The sequence below is a fragment of the Gopherus flavomarginatus genome, chromosome 13, assembly GCF_025201925.1.
Source record: "Gopherus flavomarginatus isolate rGopFla2 chromosome 13, rGopFla2.mat.asm, whole genome shotgun sequence".
NCBI classification, from domain to species: domain Eukaryota; kingdom Metazoa; phylum Chordata; order Testudines; family Testudinidae; genus Gopherus; species Gopherus flavomarginatus.
This window is the reverse complement of record NC_066629.1, coordinates 1,340,641-1,364,181: the sequence shown is the minus strand read 5'-3', so window position 1 is coordinate 1,364,181 and position 23,541 is coordinate 1,340,641. Positions and strand designations below refer to the sequence as shown.

The 23,541-nt window shown below is 51.6% G+C and overlaps 1 pseudogene; it reads right to left on the bottom strand.

Moving 5' to 3' along the window:
• Nucleotides 1–16,027: 16,027 nt before the first annotated feature.
• On the bottom strand, nucleotides 16,028–19,098 carry LOC127033516 (melanoma-associated antigen F1-like; annotated as a pseudogene).
• Nucleotides 19,099–23,541: the final 4,443 nt, after the last annotated feature.

The following is a 23,541-nucleotide window of genomic DNA, read 5'->3' as shown; positions in this document are numbered from 1 at the left end:
ATTCATAGGAATCCTGTATAGTAATTAAAAAACCCACATCCACCTTCCTATAGGCCATCTCCTTAGTCCAGTGAGAAGCAGTAGCTGTGACTTCACAAACCGTTGTGTTCTGAGAATGTCACTGTAAGTGTCCCTCACTCTCCCGCTCGGAGGGAGGCCACTCGGGCTGACCCTGTGTGGCAAGGACCAGTGTCTGTGAGACAGTCCAGAGCCCACGGTAGAGCTGGATGATTAATAGTCAGTACCAGACTTTGGCCTGGTCTGGGATAGCTCAAGTAGTCAGCCTTTAACCACAGTCTATCAGGGCTGTCTGGGCACTGAGCGGACTTGGGCAGCCTGCAAACAATCAGTCTTTCAGGTTACTGGTCCAGGAAGCTCCTCGCCAGAGCTAGAGCCTCCCTGCACAACGTAGGGAGTCAGCCACCTCGGGGTGGAGTGGCAGGGGGACGTAGGCCTACCCTACTCTACTGTGTCCCAGCCCAGGGCCCTGGCAGGGGCAGAATCAGCTATCCCTGCCGAGGCAGAGATCGGTCCAGTCCTCGTCTGCGTCTGGGAATTGGGAACAGCCTGGCGCAGGTTCCTCTTGGGGCCTTGGGAGACCAAGCTGAGCATCGTCCTCCTTCACAGGCTCTCACCCAACTGTGCTGTCTGGCCAGACTTTTCTACTTCCGGCCACGTCACGGTACTTCTGGTGAGGGGAGCAGGGCAATCTGGGCTCTGCCCTCCAAGGGGCGTGTAAGTGTCCCTCCCTCTCCTTCTCGAAGGAATGCCACTCAGTCACTGCAGTCACACTGTGTAGTGTTGAAAGCTATGGTTTCACTATTAGGGACATTGAGCACATAAATTAATTTTACATCACTGTTTCCACAACTGGAGGACAGCAAAAGGCAGAGGATGAAGGCCTATAGAAAGCACCTGGTGTGTTGTAAAGTCCTTTTTGATCCTGGAGATCCCCTCTGTTGGGACATGGCACCATACGGAACAGCCACATTCCCTGACAATCTCACCTTCCTTAATGCGGACAAATTAAGATGGATCCCATTAGTATTAACTAACATCAATTCCATCACAATAGCTTTACTGTCATAGAGTTTCTGGGGATGTAGAGGAAGAGAGGCAGAGGCACAGGTGCTCAACATATTCTTGGAACACTACTCATTTTGCAGCTGGCCATACACTTTCTGTCGAGGGAACAAAAAAGTGGAACTAGGAAACAACCACATCCTTCCAGTCCACTGTCAGGGGAATAACCCATACAAGGGATGTTAGCTTGTGATTTTTAAGTCTCTACTGTATTATCAATTTAGGATCTTAGAGTTTCAACCCTATTCTTATTCACAGATTCTAGGACTGGAAGGAACCTCGAGAGGTCATCGAGTCCAGTCCCCTGCCCTCATGGCAGGACCAAATACTGTCTAGACCATCCCGGGTAGACATTTATCTAACCTACTCTTAAATCTCTCCAGAGATGGAGATTCCACAAACTCCCTAGGCAATTTATTCCAGTGTTCAACCACCTTGACAGTTAAGAACTTTTTCCTAAGGTCCACCCTAAACTACCCTTGCTGCAGTTTAAGCCTAATGCTTCTTGTTGTATCGTGGAATCTCAGGGTTGGAAGGAACCTCAGGAGGTTATTTAGTCTAACCTCCTGCTCAAAGCAATACCAATCCCCAAACAAATTTTGACCCCAATCCCTAAACGGCCCCCTCAAGGACTGAGCTCACAACTCTGTTTTTAGCAGACCAATGCTCAAATCACTGAGCTATCCCTCTCCTACATTTCCAAACAGCCAAGCACATGGATACGAGTCTGGGACCAGTGGGATCATCGCAATAGTGGTGGAAAGATCAGGGGAGGGTACAAGATGAAGCTCCCCCCCCTCAGTCCAGAACTCTGTTTCCAGCTGTCTCTGGGGCAGGTGCTGCAGGACCCCTGTGAGGGAGCCAGTCTGGCCGTGAATTCTGGAGCAAGAACAGTTCCTACAAACCAATGCATGTAAGTCACATTTGTAGGAAAACAAACAAACCCAAAAGGCACTGGCACATGTGTCAGAGCCAAACAAGGGTCTAGATGTGCGTGGGCTGAGCTCTAGCCTTGGCCCCAGCACCAGCCTCCCAGCATGTGGGGGGGGGACCTCTACCAGCTGCAAGAGGTTAAACCTCAGCCCCCTTCCTGTGTCCTGCACGGGCCAGGCTCCTACAGCTCCTCCTTCAGGAAAGGGATGTGGCATTCTGTTGAGCTGGGTCACCCTACATCTTGGGAGCAGGTCATTCACCATACGGGGAAGCATCATGCACCCCACTCCCAGACAGGCTGCGCAACGCAAGGAACCTGAAACTACAGGCTGGGACTTTATTACTGCCCCTGGGTGTGTGCATGAGGGGTTGGATTTCATGGCACAGTCCTTAGAGGCTAAGATGGACAAGTTTTCTCTCTCCTCCTTATGACGCCCTTTTAGATACCTGAAGACTGCTGTCATGTCCCCTCTGTCTTCCAAGCTAAACAAACCCAATTCTTTCAGCCTTCCTTCATAGGTCATGTTCTCAAGACCTTTAATCGTTCTTGTTGCTCTTCTCTGGACACTTCCCATTTTCTCCACATCTTTCTTGAAATGCGGTGCCCAGAACAGGACACAATACTCCGGTTGAGGCCTGACCAGCACAGAGTAGAGCAGAAGAATGTCTTCTCGTGTCTTCCTCACAACACACCTGTTCATACATCCCAGAATCACGTTTGCTTTTTTTGCAGCAGCATCAGACTGTTGACTCATTTTTAGCTTGTGGTCCAGTCTAACCTTAGATCCCTTTCTGCCGTACTCCTTCCTAGACAGTCTCTTCCTATTCTGTATGTGTGAAACTGATTTTTCCTTCCTGAGTGGAGCTCTTTGCAATTGTCTTTGTTAAACTTCATCCTATTTCTCCTTCATCCCATCCCATTTACCTCAGACCATTTCTCCAATTTGTCCAGATCATTTTGAATTATGGCCCTGTCCTCCAAAGCAGTTGCAATCCCTCCCAGTTTGGTATCATCTGCAAACTTAATAAGCTACTTTCTGTGCCAATATCTAAGTCATTGATGAAGATATTGAACAGAGCCAGTCCCAAAACAGACCCCTGCGGAATCCCACTTGTTATATCATTCCAGCAGGATTGGGAACCATGCCTTACTAAATTCTAGGTACACAACATCCACTGCTTCTCCCTTATCCACAAGACTCGTTCTCCTATCAAAGAAAGCTATCAAAGTGATTTGACACGATTTGTTCTTTACAAATCCATGCTGGCTACTCCCTATCACCTTACCACCTTCCAAGTGTTTGCAGATGATTTCCTTAATTACTTGCTCCATTATCTTCCCTGGCACAGAAGTTAAACTAACTGGTCTGTAGTTGCCTGGATGGTTTGTATTTCCCTTGTTATAAATAGGCACTATGTTTACCCTTTTCCAGTCGTCTGGAATCTCTCCTGTCTCCCATGATTTTCCAAATATAATAGCTAGAGGCTCAGATACCTACTTTATTAGCTCCTTGAGTAGTCTAGGATTCATTTCATCAGGCCCTTGTGACTTGCAGGCATCTAACTTTTCTAAATGATTTTTAACTTGATGGCAAACTCTGAGCAAGAATCTGATGCTGTAAGTAGTGGGGAGTGTGATATCCTGCAGTTTTTGACTATGCAAATATTCTCATTCACTCAGTACCTGTATCTTTCCCATCCCCTAATTCCATGTGGTTGGCATTTATAGTTACTTCCTACCATGGTAGTCGTCTAGCTGTAGTTGCCCACAAGTGGCAGAACTACGGTGACTAAATGTCTGCACATGGGTCTCCGAAGCAGACCATCCTTTCTGCTTCTGATCAGGACACTGGCCACTGACTGTGCCATGTAATCCCAGTCTTCCACCTCACTCCTCGTGTTTGTCCTTCTGCTGTGGCACTGCTTAGCCTGCATGGAACTCGGTCACTGCTGCCATTGCTTCCTCTCTCCTATTAGTGCTGGAATTGACTTACTGATCAAAATCTGGCTGCCAGGCTAACAGGCTAACTGCAGATGTATATTGGTCTGGCTCCTACAGCTGCTGCATGGGGAAGTCTTCTGATCCGTCTGACAACAGTGCAGTAGTCCAACCTCTTGAAAAGAACCGTGGCTCCCCAAAGCCTTATCTAGCTTTGTCCCTAGCCGTTGGGATTTTGAGACTTGCAACCTGACGCTCTCTGCTGCTGTCTCCTTCCTAGACTAATATCAAGGGCCTGGAGTCAGAGGTCAGCAGCCTGTGAAAAGAAAAGGAAGAGCTGATCCTTGCACTTCACACTGCAAAGGATGTTAACCAGGCAAAGCAAGGCTGGCTAGGAAGGCCAAGTAGATTGGTTCCAGCAGAGGCTCGTTTCTCTAATCAGCAGCACTTGGGCTGGCAAATAAAGCCCTGCTGGCCACTGCTGCACATACTGATAACTGGAATAAAACAGCAAATCCTAAATTCCAAACTGTTGCACTGAATGGGCTTGTCTGCTTCATGACTAATGTCCCAGGTGATGAATCTGCTTTCTCAGCACTCTTCAGGTGCTGGGTGTAGTTTTTATCACCACACTACACAATGACCCAATGTAGAGAATTCCATTCACACCCTTACCAGACAGTGATGGCTCTGGGGAATCTCTTGTCAAAACGTAACTACTTCATTGAGACAATGAATGTGTTTTGAGGCTGTGGAAGGGTTCACGTTGGGCGCTAGGAAGGGGCCTGCTGTATCAGGTTTTTACTCTACAGGCTGGCATAGAGTGTGAGGGGGGAAATACCCTCAACTCTGAATGAGTAAATTTTCAGTTTCTCTTGTAGAGAATCTATTCTGACCTAGTGCATCCTGCTAGGAGTTGCGATGAGGACGGGGAGGCCCTTGAGGCAGAACACCCAGAACAGGGAGCCTAAGAATCATTCTTAGCCCAGCTGCAGACTCTGATCTTGGCTAGTTCTTGCCCTTCTCGGTGCCTCGGTTTCCCATCAATGAAACAAGAATAATGCATACCTGATTTGATTTGTTGGAAAGGACTTGTTTATCTTTGTAGTGCTTTGCCATCTGCTGATAAAAGAGGCTAGCGATAAGACTAGAATTAGAGTCTACTCCTGTTTTTCCAGATGGCTTGGGGACGGGCTGAAACTTCTGGCTAATCAGCCAGTCAGATAAACAGAAGTACTCTTTTGACCTGGGTTCTAGCTTCATACTGGGAGGCAAAGGTCTGGATACAGTGGGAGTTGCAGGCTGAAGTCACTCTGGGAAGCTCCTTTACTCAATTGACTACTGTTGTCATTCTGGGCTATGAGCCAGTGAGTTCTGTGTGTCAGCCCCTCTCCGGCATATGTTGCCTACCCTGGACTATGGGCAGACACAGCCCCTCGGTGATGATTCCAGTGTCAGGGAAATTCCTGCATTAATGGTCCCTGGGAGGGGTCATGTCCGGGGCTGCAGGGCTCCGTGATGGGAGTGGAGGGCTGACACGAGATGCTGCTGTGGATATAACTAGTTATGGGCTGCATTTTCAAACTGGATACAGTGCTGCAGCCATGGGACCGGATTGTGAGTGGGTATATTGTTGCATTGGTGTAGTATGAATTATGCTCATTGCTGAATATTACTTAGACTTAAGAGGTTAATTCAGACGTTATTAGTGGGCTACCGGAGGGATGCGCTGTGTTTTCAGATAACTAGAAGTTTCAGATCAAGGGAAATTTTGATTAACTGGGAGTGTCCTGCATTCTAGTTCCAGACTCTACTGGTATGTCTGCACTGCCAAAAAAAATCCCAAAACCTGCAGCGATGAGACTGAGAGCCTGGATCCAGTGAGTCAGGCTTGCGCTATGGAGCTAAAATAGCAGTGAAGACATTTGGGCTTGGACTGGAGCCCGGGCTCTGAAAACGGGTGAAGAAGAAAGCTCTCAGAGCCTAGGCTCCAGTCCGAGCCTGAATGTTTTCATTGTTGGTTTTTGCTCCATCATGTTAACCCTGCAAGCCTGAATCATTTAACCCGGGGCCTGAGCTAGCTGCTGTCTGTCTCTTTGGGAGTTTCAAGTTGTGGTTGTACTTCAATTAGCTCTTCTTCACCTGAAGGGAACTGGCCTCATGGCTGAGCTGTTCTTAGCTTGCTGAGGGTCAACCATTCTACTTACACCCTAGGAAATAGTTTCCTAGTGTGCATCTCCCCTCCACCCTTCCCTTTGGATTGAATGAGTTGCTAAGAAGCACAGCCTGAGTTTCTAAACCCTGCTTTATACAATGGGCAGGCCCTGGGTTGAGTGAGAGATGGCGATTCTGGGTCTGGTTTCACGGTAAGGAGAAGGGGAGTCAGTTCCTCGAGAACAGCACTACTAGGCATATATTTCTAGGGCAATTCTTGCAGGCTGAGTGAATGACGCAGGAAAAGGCTCCAGGAGTTGGAAGGGCAAATGGATGAGCTAAAGAAGAAATTGAATAAACAGTCAAAACTCTTGAAGCTGAAAGAATCTACAGAGCGCACAGTGTCCAAGCCCGAAGCAGGAGATTCGAGTAACTAACACTGCCATATGCAGCCTCTGAGCTCCATCTAATGGAGCAACTTCCAGCTAGAAGATAGTGAAAGCTTCCATTTGATTGGGTTGGCATCGCCCTGTGTTACAAGCAGTGGTGAGCTGGAACCGGTTCCCATGAACCGGTTGCTAAAATTAGACATGCGTGGAGAAGCAGTTGTTAAAGGGCCAGGAGGTGAGCAAAGAACTCCAGTCATGGGCTGGACCATCGTGTTGCTCCCAGGATTCCCAGCTGGGGAGGCTGAGGCTCCCCCAGCCCCTCCCTCGCTTCCCCCCAGCTGCAGCATGGCCAGCCGAGCTCTGGAGTTGTCCTGCTACCGCTTTTTGAGTGGCCCGGCAAGGTGCGTGTGTGTGCGTGCGTGGGTGGGGGTGCTGCAAGCTCCAGGGCTGGCCAGAAGGGAGAGGAGGGGGCAAGTGGGGCAATTGGCCCAGGCCCTGCAGGGGCCCCCAGCCCCACGAGTATGTCTCCTCCCGCCCCCTCCTTCAATCAGAACTTTTTATAGGGAACTGGTTATTAAGATTTTGGCAGCTCATCACTGGTTACAAGACTCCTGTAATTGTAGTTCTGTGACTAGCGCCGCTAATGATGGCATGCATAGGAGGCTCTTATAGTATAAGCATAGGACTGGGAGTCAAACCTGGCCACGCTACTCATTCAATCCAAGCCTTGGGCTTTTTTGACTTTGTTATAACTTAGTTTCCACGTCTGTAAATCAAGATGGTTCCCTACGTCTTTAACCCAGTAATTCTTGATTGCACTGCCTGCCCTAGAGTCTACCACCTGTTCCAACAATGATGGCTAAGCACACCAGCTGGATCTGCTAAACTGATCACCAGTGAGATGGCCAGTGTTTAAGAGGTTGACATTAGGCTTCAGACTTCTCATTGGCATGAGTGGGTGGAGTTAACACTGTGCAGAACGTGTCTCTGGCTGTTTGCAGACATGAGAAGAGAGTTTGCTCTGGGTCCATTTCTTGAAGGTTTTCTTCAACCATAAGGTCTAGAAGCAGAAATGCTTTGACACAAAAATGCTTTTAAATCGAGAGCTGTGGTTCTGGTACACCCCTGCAGTGGGTGTATTCTGGAGACAGTTTGGCTGCATTTGAAAGGTGAACGAAGAGGCTTGTAATATGGCTATGACCCTAATTAAGGGGTTTGCTCCTCCAGAGGCTATTGGCATCAGTAATTCCAAAAGCAGATCAGGCAACCGTTTCCTTCCTGCTTAATACTGCCTTGCGTGCAGGGCCATGCCATCTGGATCTGCTCTCCAAGTGGTCAGTGAAGGAAGACTGGATTCTTATAAATGTAGATGTACTACTCCACAGCTAAAGCGAAGAGTAGCCATGTTTTCCGTTAGCATGTCACTGTGCAGATGCTTCCTGACTGGCTTTCAGCAGCCTGGAGTCCTGCATCCAGAGTTGTGAATCACATTAAGCTAAGCAGCCGAACGGTTTCCACTGTGCTAGGGATGCAGGGAGGGGAAATGATAGTATGTATGCTGGGTTTTTTGCAGGCTGCAGTTGCTAACAAGCTGCGAAGAGCGTGAAGTAGTGGATAAATGGAAAGAGAGCCCACCCCAAGGAATGGAAGGAGCTGCTGGTTGAGTAAAAGTGGGTGTCAGCATGGTGGTGCGCTGCCTGATGCACCCCTTTGAATAATGAGCTAGCACAAAGGTTGCCTGACTAGCCCACTGATGGAGGCTGGGTTAGATGGGTGGAAAACAGGGGAGGTCTATGGAATTTCCTGTCCTATATAGAAGTAAATAGAGGCAACATAGTTTATTTGCCCCTAGACATGGAGGAGAGTTCAGAGGAGGAAGTGGGTGGCCGAAGTCCCACTGTTGCGATGTCCAGTAGAATTTATTACAGGGGTAGGGAACCTTTTTGGGTATAGCATTCATGGCCAGCCATACAATTTGTAACAAAATTGGGGTTGGAGTGTGGGAAGGGGCCAAGGCTCTGGTTGGAGGTGTGGGCTCCAGGGTAGGGCCAGAAAGAAGGAGTTAAGCGTGTGGGAGGGGGCTCTGGGCTGGGGCGGAGGGAGTGCAGGGTGGAATGAAGGCTCCGACTGGGGATGCAGGCTTTGGGGTGGGGCTAGCAATAAGGGGTTTGGGGTGTAGGAGGATGCTCTGAGCTGGGACCAAGGGGTTGAGAGGGAGAGGGATCAGGGCTGGGGCACGGGGCTGAGGCATGGGGGGGTGGCCCAGGGGTGCAGGCCCCAGGCAGCACTTACCTCAAGCAGCTCTCGGAAGCAGTGGCATGTCCCCCTCCAGCTCTTTCATGGAGGTGTGTCCAGGCAGATCTGCTGTGCATTGCCCTGTCCGCAGGTGCCGCCCCTGCTGCTCCCCATGGCTGTGGTTCCCGGCCAATGGGAGCTGTGGTGGCAGCGCTTGGGGCGGGGGCAGCATGTGGAGCAGAGCTCCCGGCTGCCCCTATGCATAAGAGACAGAGGCGGCACATGCTGCTGCTTCCGCGAGCTGCATGGAGTGGCCCGTGACCCCGCTCGCCAGTGGGAGCTCAAGGGCCAGATTTAAACAGCTGGTGGGCCAGATGTGGGCCGCAGTTTGGCCACTCCTGGTTTATCATCTCCTGTCTTTCTCCAGAGTTGGATTGAAAATGAAATGGAGGTTCTGGTTAGTACTAAAGAGGCCCGGCACCACCTCTCTAAGCTTCTGGAGGATAGAAAGATTTTGGCCCAGGACTCCTGCAGCTTAGAGAAAAGAGGGAAGCTGGGGAGACTCCACCTCCAAAACTTCCGATGAGTGACGCACAGGGAGACGTAACTGAGAGCTACACTCTCTCACTGCTACGCTTGTTCTCTCCATTTGGGGTCTGTGAAGTCCTGTGAAGAGTAGATGAATGTTTCCACAGTCCCCCGGCTGATGAAAGGAATAGGAATGAAGCGGTGGTTGTAGCAGAAGAGGGGACGGGGATCTGGTTCTGTTCCCTAAAGCAAGTCTGGCATGTCTGGTTTCCTCCTCCACTCCATTTATGCTTCCTTTAGGAGTGGCCTTTTCTTGGCCAAATCTCTAGGTCTCTTCTGTTATCCCTCAAAGTTACCCACCACCTAGAAAGACAATGACTGCCTAGCCTGACCTTTATAGACTGTGCTTTTCATTGCTAAAAGACATTCCTCCAAGATTTCCATAGGCACAGTCAAGATTTCAAAGGAGGAGAGGATCAGTGGCTATGATCTAAGAAAACATCATTGTTTTCCCAAAGTTCCTATCATCCCTTGGTACAGAGTTTCTGTCCCTTAACATTTTTACTGGTTCCTTGCATATTGAATCCTTCTCCAGGCCTTAGAGAAGTGGGATTTTGGCCTTTGGCTTGTTACAGAGATTCATTCGACAATTTTCAGCAAAGAACAGAGAAACACCAATTAGGCTTCTAAAACAAAAATTTCTCTCACTAACTATATTCTACTCTTATTCTTTATATGAGATGAGTCTTTGATAAGGAATTGTTAAATACCAGCACACCCTCCCAAGGGGGGGACAGTATCCCAACATCTTTTACAAAAACCAAACCCATAATGTGTACAGTCTTGAAAGGACTTTTACATCAACGTCAGCATGCGTACCTGTACAAAATTAAGCTGTTTTATCTTTTACATATCACAAGCAACTGAACCAAAACAAAGGCTAGGTTTCCATTCTTCCTGGTACTTTATGTGAGCTAATATTGCTGAATTAATGACAGTCTTACAATATGCTCTTTGCAATTCTAGCTGTCTGCTGTAGCAAGATACCTTAAGTTACAACAACCACATCTTAGGAAATAAAAGACTGAATAAAATCTTTTCTAGAAATCCCCTCCTCTTTACCAATACCCTCCCTCCCTCCACTTCAAAACCAATAAGCAGCTCTTTCCATCACAGACAAATAATATAAGAGTTGGACAAAAATCCATTTTATGGAGCATATCGTTTGGTCCCGTCTGGCTATTCTGTCTTCCTCTGCTCTGCTCTGTTAATCATATACTGAGTGGCAATACTTCCAACCAGGGGATCAGCAGGGTTGCTGCCTGTAAGAAGGCAGCAGGTGGAAGGAGAACTTTAGAAATAGTTCGTGCTGGACTCCAGTTGTCTTTTAAAATGTCAAGGCAGTTCACTCCCTGGCTGTTAATATGACAGTGATAGATTCTTGTCTGAACCGTAACCTTTGGAGGCTTGAAGGGATGTTCTGGTGTCAATGTGATATCAGAGAAGAAAAGTGGAGCCTGGAGATCCTAGTATAGTTGATCTCCATTCATAGATGTTATCGCCTTTGGGGTCAGCGCGGCCATTGGGAGATGGATCTAAGGTGATATCATCCAATTCCTTTTGAACCCTCTTGGCACTGTGGAGAGGAGCTTGGAGTTAGGCCCAACTGTCCACACTGCCAGCATACAAGCTGCCCTGGGCAGGTAGGGGTCCCCTGGGGCTCCTCCCTTCGCCTCTGTACCGGCTTCACCCCGGCGTGCTCACGGGGTTTCCTGCGCCCCTCTGTGTCCCGCGGGGCTCGATGCTCCCTCGGTGGGAAGTCAGCCTCTGCATATTCCTCCTTTCTCTGCACGGCGGCTTCTAGGGTGGCCGGCTTATGTCGCCATAGCCAAACCCGCACACTGTCAGGGAGGCATTGTATGAACTGTTCAAGATCACTTGATCCATTATCTGTCCCACGGTGTGGGCATCGAGCCTCAACCGCCATGTTGCCCAGTCTGTTAATTTTTGAGGAAAGGCCGTGGTCACATGCCCGCTGCCCATGGGGCTGCCCAAAACTTTTGCCAATACATCTCGTCCGAAAGCCCGAGGCTGTTCAAAATCACTGCCTTCACTGCATCATAGTCCCTGGCTTGGGCATCTGTCAGGGCCATATATGTGGCCTGTACCTCCCCAGTGAGATAGGGGGCAGCCATAGGGCCCAGATTGTCCAGTCCCATCCCACGCCCAGGGCCACCCGCTGAAAGGTACCCAAAAAGGCATCGAGGTCATCAGCTGGAGCCATCTTACAGAGGCTGAGGCCTGGGGCCTGGATACCTTTTCCCCCAGCAGGACTCACCAGCTTGTGCAGGAGCTGCTGCTGCACGGTCTACTTCTCCTTGATGATGTCCTGTAGGGCCTTCTGCTGCTCTGCCTGCCAAGGGAGTAGAGCCTGCCTCTCCACGTGGTGGGACTGCTGGAAGGACTGAAGTGCCTTCTGCATTTCTGTCTGTTGCTCGGTGAGCTACTGCATGTTGGTCTCCATTACCAGGTCGCCAAACTGTGTCTTTGGCACTAGACCCCGGACACGCCCCCACTTGTAACAGGTCCTCCGCCCGCCCCTCTTCCTGGGGCCCACTGGCTGCTTCTTCTGCAGCACCGGTGGCTTTATTTACACGTGTTCTCCCACCACCAGTGATAATCTATATACAGATCAGGCCTTACAGTCTCCTCTTCCATCCAGAGTCTGCCCTCAGCCTAGAGACTGACCTTCCCCTGGCCATCACCCCCCTTCTTCTGGCTACCAGCCAGCCTTTTTAGCCTTCAACCCTCAGGCCCGCAGGTGCAGCCAGTTCTAACAGCCAGGCACCAGACTTCTCCCCAGCCCCAGTCTCTTTCCCCTGATTGGGGCTGGCTGAGCAGGAGCTAATTAGGTGCCTTTGCACCAGCACCCTGCTACAAATACATGTTAATGTTTGTAGAAGGTCTCTCTCTGTCTATATTATATAAATAAACTATTGTTGTGTTTAAAGTAAATAAGGTTTTTAAAATATTTAAGCTTCATTTAAAATAAAATTAAAATGCAGATCTTATCAATGTAGTGTGATCCTTACCTGGGATCCTTGCTGTGGTTTCAGCCACCAGCCCCGCTCAGCCCACTGCCGGTCTGCCGTCCAGCCGCTGACCCTGCTCAGCCCGCTGCTGGTCCGGGGTTCCATTCACTCAGCCAGAAACGGGCTGAGCGGGCCAGTGGCGGGCTGAACAGGGCTGGCGTGGAGCTGAGTGCCTCAGTCTGCTGCCAGTCTGGGGTTCCTTGGGGGTCCACAGGCCGGCAGCAGGCACTGAGTGGGGCCAGCGGCCAGGACCCCGGCTGGCAATGGGGCTGCAGCCGGAACCCCAGAGCGGCGGCAGGCTGAGCCACTTAGCCCACCGCTGTGTGCCATCAAAAATCAGCTTGCGTGCCACCTTTGGCACATGTGCTGTAGGTTGCTGACCCCTGCTTCATACGCTAGTAACGAGATGAGCATATTACAGTTGTTGGAGGGCTCTATTTAACAGTAACATGGCTATAGGAAAGTCAGTCAACATTTTTTGTTTCTCTGATGAAAACTGGCTCATTCCCTTCCCCATACCAAACTTGTAACACATAATTGTCAACAACTTAAGTTTCTATTTTTGGCTAAGATACTGATTTTGTTTTTAAAAAAATTTGAAATTGAATTCAGGATTGTTAGCAAGCTTTTTTAGCAAACACAGTTGTTAAATGACAATCTAAATGGCAACTCAGTACTGCTTTCATGCTTGGCTCACCCCCCAGCCAGCTGGTCCAACAGCTGCAGTAGAGGAGGAGATATGTGGAAAACTGCAGGACCCCAAAATCCAGCTCTTGGGTTGCAGAGTGGAAACAGCAGCAGCAAACTCTCAGGTCCAATCACATGCCAATGGGCACCACCACCAGCCCAACGGATCATGGTGAAGTTAGCACAGCATCTGATCTCAGAGACGGGGCACCCATGGAGCCGCAGCAGCTCTCCCTGCCCTGTGCTGCTCCCCCCGGTTGAGATTGATCGCTGCAAGCCCGGGGTAGAGACGCGCTGCCAAGCTAGGGTGACCAGATCCAGATGTCCTGATTTTATAGGCCAGTCCTGATATTTGGGCTTTGTCTTATCTAGGCACCAATTACCCCCACCTAAGGTGACCAGACAGCAAGTGTGAAAAATCAGGACAGGGGTGTGGCTTTGTAATGGGGTGGCCTGTCTCCCAGCCACCCTAGAGAAGGATAATCCCTTACGGATGCCAAAGTGAGCGGAGTCACTGGAGCCTGCGCCCGCCCCCCAGAGGTCAAGGAGCGGGACAGGAAGTATAAAAGCCCAGCCCCAGGGCTCAGAAGCTGCCTGGCCGCCAGAGGACGGCACCGAGACAGAAGTACTGGTAGAGGGGGAGGTCGGAAGTAGCCCAGGGACAGCCGACCCTAATCTGGATGCAACACACCCAGAGCCAATGTCAGTGTGTTGCGGCCAGGATCCCCACTGATGCAGCAGCAGGCTGCCTGTCGCTGTTAGGGCCCCGGACTGGGATGCAGAGGAGTGAGTGGGCCTGCATTCCCCCTGCCACCCCACTCACAGGTGGCTGTCTCCCCCTTGCCGTGACGCTCAGGCCCAGGAGCCTGGGCTTATACTAAACTGTTCACTCAGCCCCTGCCTGAGGGTCTGAGCCCTGAACGATTGTTTGTTGCCCCACCCTGAGCCAGGGCCTGGGCCTCCAAGATGAGACTATCGGCTCAGCCCCTGCCTGAGGGCCTGAGCTCCTGTCCGTTTCTTGACACCAGGCTAACTCTACAGTACACTGCACTCAGGTAGTGAAGTGGCTTGGCTCCCAGCTGCCCCAGAGAGGGCGAACCACAACAGCAGACGTTTACAGGGGTAATAGGAGCCTATATTAAGAGAGACCCAAAATTGGGACTGTCCCTATAAAAGTGGGACATCTGCTCACCTTGCCCCAACTCCCATCCTGATTTTTCACACATACTATCTGGCTATCCCCAGCCCAGCTCCGTGTGACCATTCCAGTCCTGGCTGCCTGCCAAGGAAGTGAGTTACTTTCACTCCTCAGCAGGCAGCCAGCCAGTCACCTTCCCCCACTCTCCCGCGCAGCACCTCACCCAACCGAGCCCTGATGGAGGGGAGGGGGGAAAGAGACGGGGATGCTCCTTAGTGGGGGAGGGAGAAAGGAGGGGGTGCTCCATGGGGCACGGGGAAGAAGAATGGACGTTATGGGGGACAACAAAAGATATTGGTGCCAGAGCTGCCGAGCCTGCCTCACCTCACGCTTTCCCCCACCCCTTCCCTGAGACCCCAGCAGCCAATCCCCTCCTCAGACTGTGCTGCATTCTAGAACCCAGCAGCCCTTCTCTTACACGCTCCACTGCTTCTGTCTGTCCAGGCTCCCGGCAGAGTGGTGCCCCCAGACCTCGTGGTGCCCTAAGCGACTAGGTGCTCTGCCTATGGCTGAGGACGGCTCTGGCTTCTGGCCTCAGCCAGCACGTGGCCCAGTCTCATAACCTCTTGGTAACGCCCGGGGCTGTATTACTGATGTCCACCAGGCCGACCGGAACTTCTGCCGGTACCGCTCTGCCAACAGGCCGACTCGATTCAGAACTGCTGCTCTTACGGCCTCATAACGTCTGTCTTGCTCCTCTCCCAATGCCATATACGCTGCTTGAGCCTCCCAGTCAAATAGGGAGCGAGTCGGAGGGTCCAGGTTGCCCTCTCCCACCTGGCATCTGTGGCTACCTGCTCAAAAGTCCCCAGGAAGGCGTCTGGGTCATTCGCCGGGCTCATCTTACATAATCCCCAGCTCGGCGGCTGAGTGCCCTCCCCTGCCATAGGACTCACCAGCCATTGCAGGAGTTGCCCCTGTACGCTGGTCTGCTCGCAGATAAAATCCTGCAGGCTCTGCTGCTGTTCCTCCTGCCAGGCCAAAAAGGCCTGTCTCTCCGTTTGGTGGGCCTGCTGAAAGTTCTGCAGGGCGTGCTGTCTCTGCTCCTGCTGATGACAGGCCATTTCAGGGTCTCCTCCATCGTCGGGTCGCCAGCCACGTGCACTGGCTTCAGGTTCCCAGACAAGCCCCCACGTGTAGCAGCGCGGTTCACCACTCCTCTCAAACCACCTGGAGACCTCTCTGTGCAAACACCAGAGCCCTTTTATTTTCAGTGTATGTTCCGCCCATCTTTTAGATACAGCTCAGTTCAGTTCAGGTAGCCCCTTGGGGGACAGCTTGCTTCTGCAGCTAGCTGGGAACGCCAGCCTAAGGCTCCTCCCTTTCCTGATCCCCCCTTTCTGCTTCCTTCCTGTGAGCTTTCTACAGCCCCCTGCCCAGAGCCGGCTTTAGCAAGTGCAGAGCCCGATTTGTGGGGCTTGTACTCACCGGGCGGCGCGCCGAGTCTTCGGCGGTACCACAAATGGCCGTGCTCTGACCAGGGGAGCGGGGCCGCGGGGATTGCCATGCTCCGGCCAGGGGAACGAGACCCTATTCGGGGGAATCGGCATAGAGCCGGCCCTGCCCCTGCCCATAAAACCCACAGGTGTTCCTTCTTTCGCCCGGCAACGAACCACACCCTGCCAGCTCCAATTAATTCTCCTTAATGGGAGCTGGGGCTAACAGGGGCCGGGCCAGGTCTCCTGGATCAGGCTCAGCCTGGGCAGAGGCCACAGATCCCCTACTTTGCAGGTCTGCTGGTTCACAAAGCATCATGGGGCAGACCACCTGGGGGTGGAGTGGATAAGGCTCACCGGGTCCTCCTCCGTGCCCCCTGGCTGGCCCCACCAGTGTCTCCAGCGGTGCTAATGTCTTGGCACAGGCCCCCTACAGCTGCCTCCTCAGCTGCCACCTCAGTGTACTGGTTGCTTCAGGCCCTGAGGTCCTTGTTTTGGATCTTAGCGACTAAGCCCAGGATCTGCATCTTGGAGGTCTCCTTGGCAGCCCGTGCCCCCCACTGGAACTCAAACTCGGGTGGATCTGTGTGGGGTATGTCTCACTCCAGGGTCAACTCGTGGTCTCCTCAACAGCTCCCACACAGGAGATTCTTTAGCAGCATTCCCCTTCATGAAGAGGAAGCTGAGAATGACGTTGAGGAGGCCCAGGTTTCCTGTGCAATCATCCTATTTCAGGTTTTCCACTTCCAGGCACGGCAGGTTGCTGACCAGGATGTAGATGTGATGCTTGGAGTCTCTCCACCAGCTGCAGTCCAAAAACCTTCTGATCCATCTGAGCCGGCAGTTTTATTTCCTAATTCCATCCAGGTGGTGGTGTTTAACCATTTCCACCAATTCCATGTTGCTTTCAAAGATTGCCTAGGCCTGTTTGCAGCAAATCCGCATCAGCGTCTGCCTGTTCGTCTATAAGACTCTCTTGTAATTGTGATAAGGCCTCGATTTATTTCTTTATTACTTCTAAATCTACCGTATTCATAATCCCAGTTCCAAAGCCAACCCCTCCTAATATATTATCTGCTACATCTCGCCTGGCTCGGCTATAGGGGCTTCGTTTGTCTTCCTCTTTTGAAAGCATGGATAAAGGGCACAGGGGAAACATTTTGGCTCCATTCTTGACACATTTAACTGGGTCCAATGCTTATAAAATCTAATCTCTACTAGCAATGGATTCAGAAGGACCCTTATAGGGTCACTTTGAGTTATAAACAACTTGAGCTTCTTCATCCTGATCAGTGCTTCTTCTAAACGTCATGTCTTTGGTCCAAATCTTAGTACGTGTGTCTGAGAACCGAAGGTTTGAATGTTCGTTAGGTATTGGACAAGATCTACTATGACAGTTCGTATTGTTCCTGTCTTAAGAGGCTCATCCCAATTGGTAAGAGGCACTCCAGGTGGTATCCCCACCCCTATTTCCCATTGGTTTGGTATTCCTGTGATGTTTGTAAGGTGAACCTTGAGTCCCACTTCCCCTTCCCAGGCATAGATCTCAGTATTCCCTTGCGGCTTTAGAATTCAATTTGTGTTTTTTATCATACCATTCTAAGAGAATTCCCGGTTCCTGGATGGGGATCCATGCTTGATTGTCTAGAGTGGAGGTATTGGTTATGGAGGGGAGATGGCAGTGGGCTTGCCCCAAAAATCTTGAAATGTCTGGGACACACAGGCCCCCAAGAACAGAGATTGCCAAACCTTATACTTGTCAATAAAATCAATGTGGACCCTATTGCCAGGGCCCTAGTCTCCATTGGGGCATCATGGGTTGCCAGTGAGGAGGCCGTGCTTTATGCTGTGCACACCATGTGCAATTCCTTACCCGTGTTCAAACATCATCCTCCAAGGTTTTGCCGTTCTGCAACTTGTTTCACCCTATTCAAGGTTCCCTTTACTCCCTCCTACCTGAACTCACGGTCTACATTAATCAGTTCCCGCCTCTCCTCCTTTCCTGGAGTTGGGGGATTTACAGCGTCATCCGTTTTTTCCGGGGCCTCAGTAGGGATGCCTTTAGCTTGGCTTCTAGTTACAACTGCTATACTGTGCTGCTGGGCTGTGTTATGTCCCCGACTGTTCCAGGTGGCTTCCACGCTTGTTCCCTTGTTATGGGCTGTTATATGCCAGATTTTCAGTTGCTTAGGATTCTCTGTTACCCACTGATAAATCCACCTCCATTCATCTAGAGATGCAATATCTTTGCCATCTGCCACCCTCCACTCATTTTTTTCCAGTCCTGCATCCAGAGCTGAATTCCCTTTACACAAAAGTCTCTCTCAGCGTAAATAGACACTGGTCGTGGGGAATGCTCATATTGTTTCAGAACCTGATAAACTGCGTGCAATGCAGCATGTTGGGCTGACCCATGGTCCTGCTGGCCGTGCATAAAAGACAGTTACTCACCTTTGTGACTGTTGTTCTTTGAGATATGTTGCTCATATCCATTCCTATTAGGGTGTACGCGCATGCATGATCGTCGTAAGATTTTTACCCTAGCAACACTCGGTGGGTCGGCTTAGGCACTCCCTGGAGTGTCACCATATGTTGCCGGATATATACTCCAGTGGCCCCAGTGCCCCCTCAGTTCCTTCTTGCAGGCTACTCCGACAGAGGGGAAGGAGGGCAGGTTTGGAATGGATATGAGAAACACATCTTGAAGACAACAGTTACAAAAGTGAGTAACGGTCTTTTCTTCTTCAAGTGCTTGCTCATAACGATTCCAGTTAGGTGACTCCCAAGCCCTACCTAGGTGATGGGGTCGTAGTGAGATGTCGTGGAGTGCAGAACCGCTGAGCCAAATGCCACATCACCCCTTGACTGCTGGACTAATGAATCGTGGGAAGCAAAAGCATGTACCGATGACCAAGTTGCTGTCCTACATATCTCCTATATTGGTACATGAGCTCGGAAGGCGGAGGACGAAGCTTGAGCCCAAGTGGAGTGAGCAGTAAGGTGCATAATTAAGACACCAGCCAAGTCATAGCACGAACGGATGCATGATGTGATCCAGGACGAGATGCGCTGGATGGTGTGCCACAGCTACGAACAGCTGGGATGTCCTCCTGAAAGGTTTTGTTCGTTGGATGTAAAAGGTGAGGGCCCTGCGAACATCTAGAGAGTGCAGCTGTTGTTCTTGTCAAGAAGTGCGCCGCTTCGGATAGAAGACCGGGAGGAAGATGTCTTGATTGACGTGGAAGGCAGGCACCACCTTAGGAAGGAAGGCAGGGTGTGGTCGCAGCTGTACCTTGTCCTTCTGGAACATGCTATACGGTGGGTCCGACGTGAGGGCTCTAAGCTCCAACATACGTCTCACCGAGGTGATAGCTATGAGGAAGGCTGTCTTCCAGGAATGGTAGAGGAGGAAGCAGTTGGCCATCGGCTCGAATGGGGCACCCATGAGTCTGGATAGGACCAGGCTGAGGTCCCACGTAGTGGCCGAATGCCGAATTTGCGGGTACAGATGTTCTAAAGCCTAGAAGAACCTGCTGACCATGGGATTGGAGAAGACCGAGAGCCCATTTTGACCTGGGTGAAAAGTTGAAATCATTGCTAGGTGTACTCTGATGGATAAAACTGCTAGGCTCTGCTGTTTCAAGGACAAGAGAGAGTCTCAGATGGTAGATACTGACACCTCCGGGGGGAGTATTGCTCAGAGCACACCAGCAGGAAAAACGCTTCCACTTAGCTAAATACGTGGACCTGGTAGAGGGCTTTCTGCTACCCAAAAGAACCTGCTACATCGAGCGGGAGCAACGTAGCTCAGATTGAGTTAGCCTGCAGCAGCCCTCCAGCCCGGACCCCAGCTCCAAGCCCAGCCCATCTGCGCTGGGCATCCGCCCCAACCCCATCCCCCCCAGCCCTGATCCCCAGCTCCGAGCCCAGCCCCTCTGAGCCAGAAACCCCATGACCTCATCCCCATCCTCCCCACAGCCCTGACCCCCAGCTCCGAGCCCAGCCCCTCTTAGCCGGAAACCCTCTGACCCCCAGCTCCGAGCCCAGACACTCTGAGCCAGGAACCCCCCGACCCCATTCCCCACAGCCCTGACCCCCAACTCCGATCTCAGACCCTCTGAGTCGGACACCCCCCGACCCCATCTCCAGAGCCGGTGCTACCATTAAGGCATACTAGGTGGATGCCTAGGGTACCAAGATTTGGAGGGGCCAAGAAGCGGTCCCCCAATTATTTTTTTACAGCCGTTCCTCCCTGAGCACGCGGTCACTGCTCCACTTCTCCTGCCTCCAAGGCTTGTGGCGCCAATCAACTCTTTGGCGCCGCAAGCCTGGGGGAGAATTAGAGCGGGGGAAGCGTGCTCGGGGAGGAGGCGAAGCAGAGGTGAGCTGGAGTGGGGAGGTCCCGCACGGCTCCCTGGGCGTGGGGGGAAGCTGCAGTGGCAGAGATTGCCTCAGGGCGGGGGGGAGCTGCCACGGGAGGGGCATATCAGGGTGGGAGAGGGGCACAAAGTGTAAGTTTTGCCTAGGGCACGAAACTTCCTTGCACCAGCCCTGGTTCCAGTGAGAGACGGGAGACCTGTATGCCCCAGGCTAGAGTCCTAGCTGCTGAGTCTGCCGCATCTATTGAGGCTTGCAGACATGTTCTGGCTACCTTCATGCCCTCCTCTAATAGGGCCTCGAACTCCTCCCTGGGCTCCTGAACTTTTGCATTGAGTTCCAAGTTTTCTAATGGTAGCAGCTCAAGAGGGCCTGCTGGTTAGCCACTCTGAGCTGCACGTCGCCAGTAGAGTAAATTTTACACCCAATAAAATCCAGGTGTCTAGCGTCCTTGGATTTAGGAGTCAGAACTTGTTGACCATGTCTTTCCATCTCACTAACAGACTGTTCAAGGAGGGAGCGTGGCTGGGGGTGAATATACAGGTATTCGTAGTCTTTGGTGGGGACCAAATGCTTCCTCTTCACCTCTTTGGCAGTAGCGGATATAGAGGCTGGAGACTGCCAGATCTTAGTGACATTAGCCTGGATGGTCCGGATGAAGGGCAAGGCTATTCTGGTCGGGGTGTCAGCAGATAGTGTGTCCACTACTGTCCTCAACCTCTATCATCTGGAGCTTCGTGTTTTGTGCCACCCTGCAGAGCAACTCGTGGTTGGCACGGAGGTCTATAGGTGGGGGGCCAGAGGAGGGTGTGGTCACCACCGCCTCATTAGGTGAAGCTGAGGAGGATACTCCTGGGACTAAGGGGTCCTGGGGAGGGTCTGTCTGCCCTAGGTCCACCATGCTAGGAGCATGAGCCTGAAATGGGGGCAGGACCATCAGCTCCGAACCAAGGTGACTCACAGTGGCTTCCGGTCCCAGGGGCTCTCAGTGGGAAGAGCGAGAAGCCCCCAAGGGGACACCTTGGGCCTGATGGTACACCCAAGGGGTCCAAAAGGACAATTGCAGAGGTCCCTGACGAGGATCCCGTCCTTCATCGTGCCATTGGCTTGCACTGTCCACATCTTCTTTCTGGACATGGTAGCCACTTTCTGCCTGGGACAATATCGAGGAGGGACAGGATGGCCAAGATGGAGCTGAGCGTGTATGCTGAGTCGCCCTGTGGTATGGTACCACCCTGCACCATGGAAGTGGAGATTGGCGCTGTGATCTCGAATGGTACCACGATCCTGATCAGAACCAGTGAGCCTATCAGTGCCGGGAGGGAGATCTGGACCTCAACGAAGATCTATGGGCGGAACGGTGCCAGGATCGACTACGAGTAGATCGGCGCTCGGACCGGTGTCAGGATCGGTGCCAGGAGCTGGACCGGTACTGACGGTACTGGGAGGTAGATATTTGCGAGGCAGAGAGGCACTGCGAGTTCTACCGATGTGGAGATGGTGATCAGTGCCGGGTCTGCGAGCGGTGCCATGAACGAGACCAGCGTCTGGATCAGGACCGTGATCAGGAGTGGGACTGGGATCGGTGCCGTCCTGTCTCATTCTGCCACAGAGGATGCAGCACGGAGGGCTTTCCTTTTGGGGGAACAATCTACACCGGCGGTACCAAAAGTTTCAACACTCTCAGCTTGGTGAGCACAATCAGGTCTCGTGCCATGGAGAAAGTCTCTGGAGTGGATGGCAGCCCAAGCTCGACCATGGTACGCAGTGGGGAGCTTACGTGCACTGGACTTGACGGCCCTTGTGGCACCAGAGTCAACGGTACTGGGGTTGGTGACTTTGTGGACCGTTCCAACATGGGACACAACTCCGAGGGAGGCACAGGCAGTGCCAGCAACTGCAAGGGGGCAGCAGGTTGTTTGTGCTGCTTCATCGGATTCAGGGAGAGCGAGCGCCGCTGCGCTGATGGAGGTGCCAGAGACATCCAGTGCCAGGAGTCTTTGCCGGTGTCCGGACATGGTGCTGACCGCTTCTGATGCCGCAGGCGCTCTTCGAACCGACAAAGTCAGTGCCTGGTCTCGGGGCAGAGCTGAGGACATGGGGCTGAGCGCCGCTTCGATAAGTTGATGGGATTCCCCCAGGTACTTCAATCAGGAGTGGTGTGGGTCTCCCGTAGGCATTGGCTTAAGGCAGGCTGAGCACGATTTGAAACCCGGAGACCTAGGCATCAGCTCGGGTACCGGAGGGTTGGGGAAGGGGAGAAGCCCCTTACCCCCAACTACTATTAACCCTAAGGGCTGGTCTACACTAGGGGAGGGGATCGATCTAAGATACTTCATGTAGCTGAAGTTGCATATCTTAGAACGAATTACCTACCATCCTCACAGAGCGGGATCAATGTCCGCGGCTCCCCCTGTCGTCTCTGCTACTGCCATTCGTGTTGGTTGAGTTTCGGAGTCGACAGGAGATGCGATATATTGCTCCCCAAGAAATCGATTGCTACCCGCCGATACGGCCTGTAGTGAAGACGTACCCTAAGAACAATAACTCTTAACTACTACTAAAGAACCAATAACTACTTTTTAAAACGATTTACAACTGTAAACGAGTGCTACACAGAAGCCAGGGAAGTGGAGTTCAGCTAAGCCATGCTCCACAGTTCCAACGACTGGCACCGGCGGTAAGAAGGAACCGAATGGGCGCTGGGCCGGCTGAGGTATGTGGGGTAGATGTCTGACCGTAAAGGCGCCACTCCAGGGGGCGCCTCAGCCGACCTACCGGGTGTTGCTAGGGTAAAAATCTTCCGATTGTGCATGCAGTGCGCACCCAAATTGGAAAGAATATGAGCAAGCACTCGAAGAACTTCTTTCTCTAAATTGATATCTGTGTATTTTACACACTTTCCCCCATTTATTACCATTGCACTTCCATCTCTGAAGCAAACATGCTTCTCTTGCCCTACCGTAGCCAGTTCCTCTAGTGGAGGTGCTTCTACTGAAACAATTCTTTGCTCCAGAATGATCTCTGGACAATCGGGTTGGGTTCCTTTTTCAATTAAAGCATATGTTAGCATGTCTGGTTTAGATACTGTTTGTGTGGTTATTCCTCTGTTAATTAAAATCAGAGTCCCTTGTGGTGTTCGGGTGTTGGAGACTTTCCCTCCCATCAGTTTTCCTGACAAAATGTACTTTAGTGGAGTGTGGGTGCTCTGAACAGTGATGGGAGCTGTGCCTGTGAGTGGCTCGAAAGATTACGCTGCTCAGACGCCTGCCAGGCATTCTTGTTCACAGGGGTTAAAGTTAATCTCAGCTCCTTGTAACTTCCTGGATTCTTACGGTACTGGAACGAGTTTTCTTTTCTCAGTATCGTAGTTAAGGCCGTATTGTTGGCAGCAGCATAGCTGGTGGGATTCAGCGGAAGCAGCTGCTTCTGCTCAGGCCAGCAGGCACGGAAGCAGCGCCTGCTGGCTGCACGGCCATAGGAGCCGCGG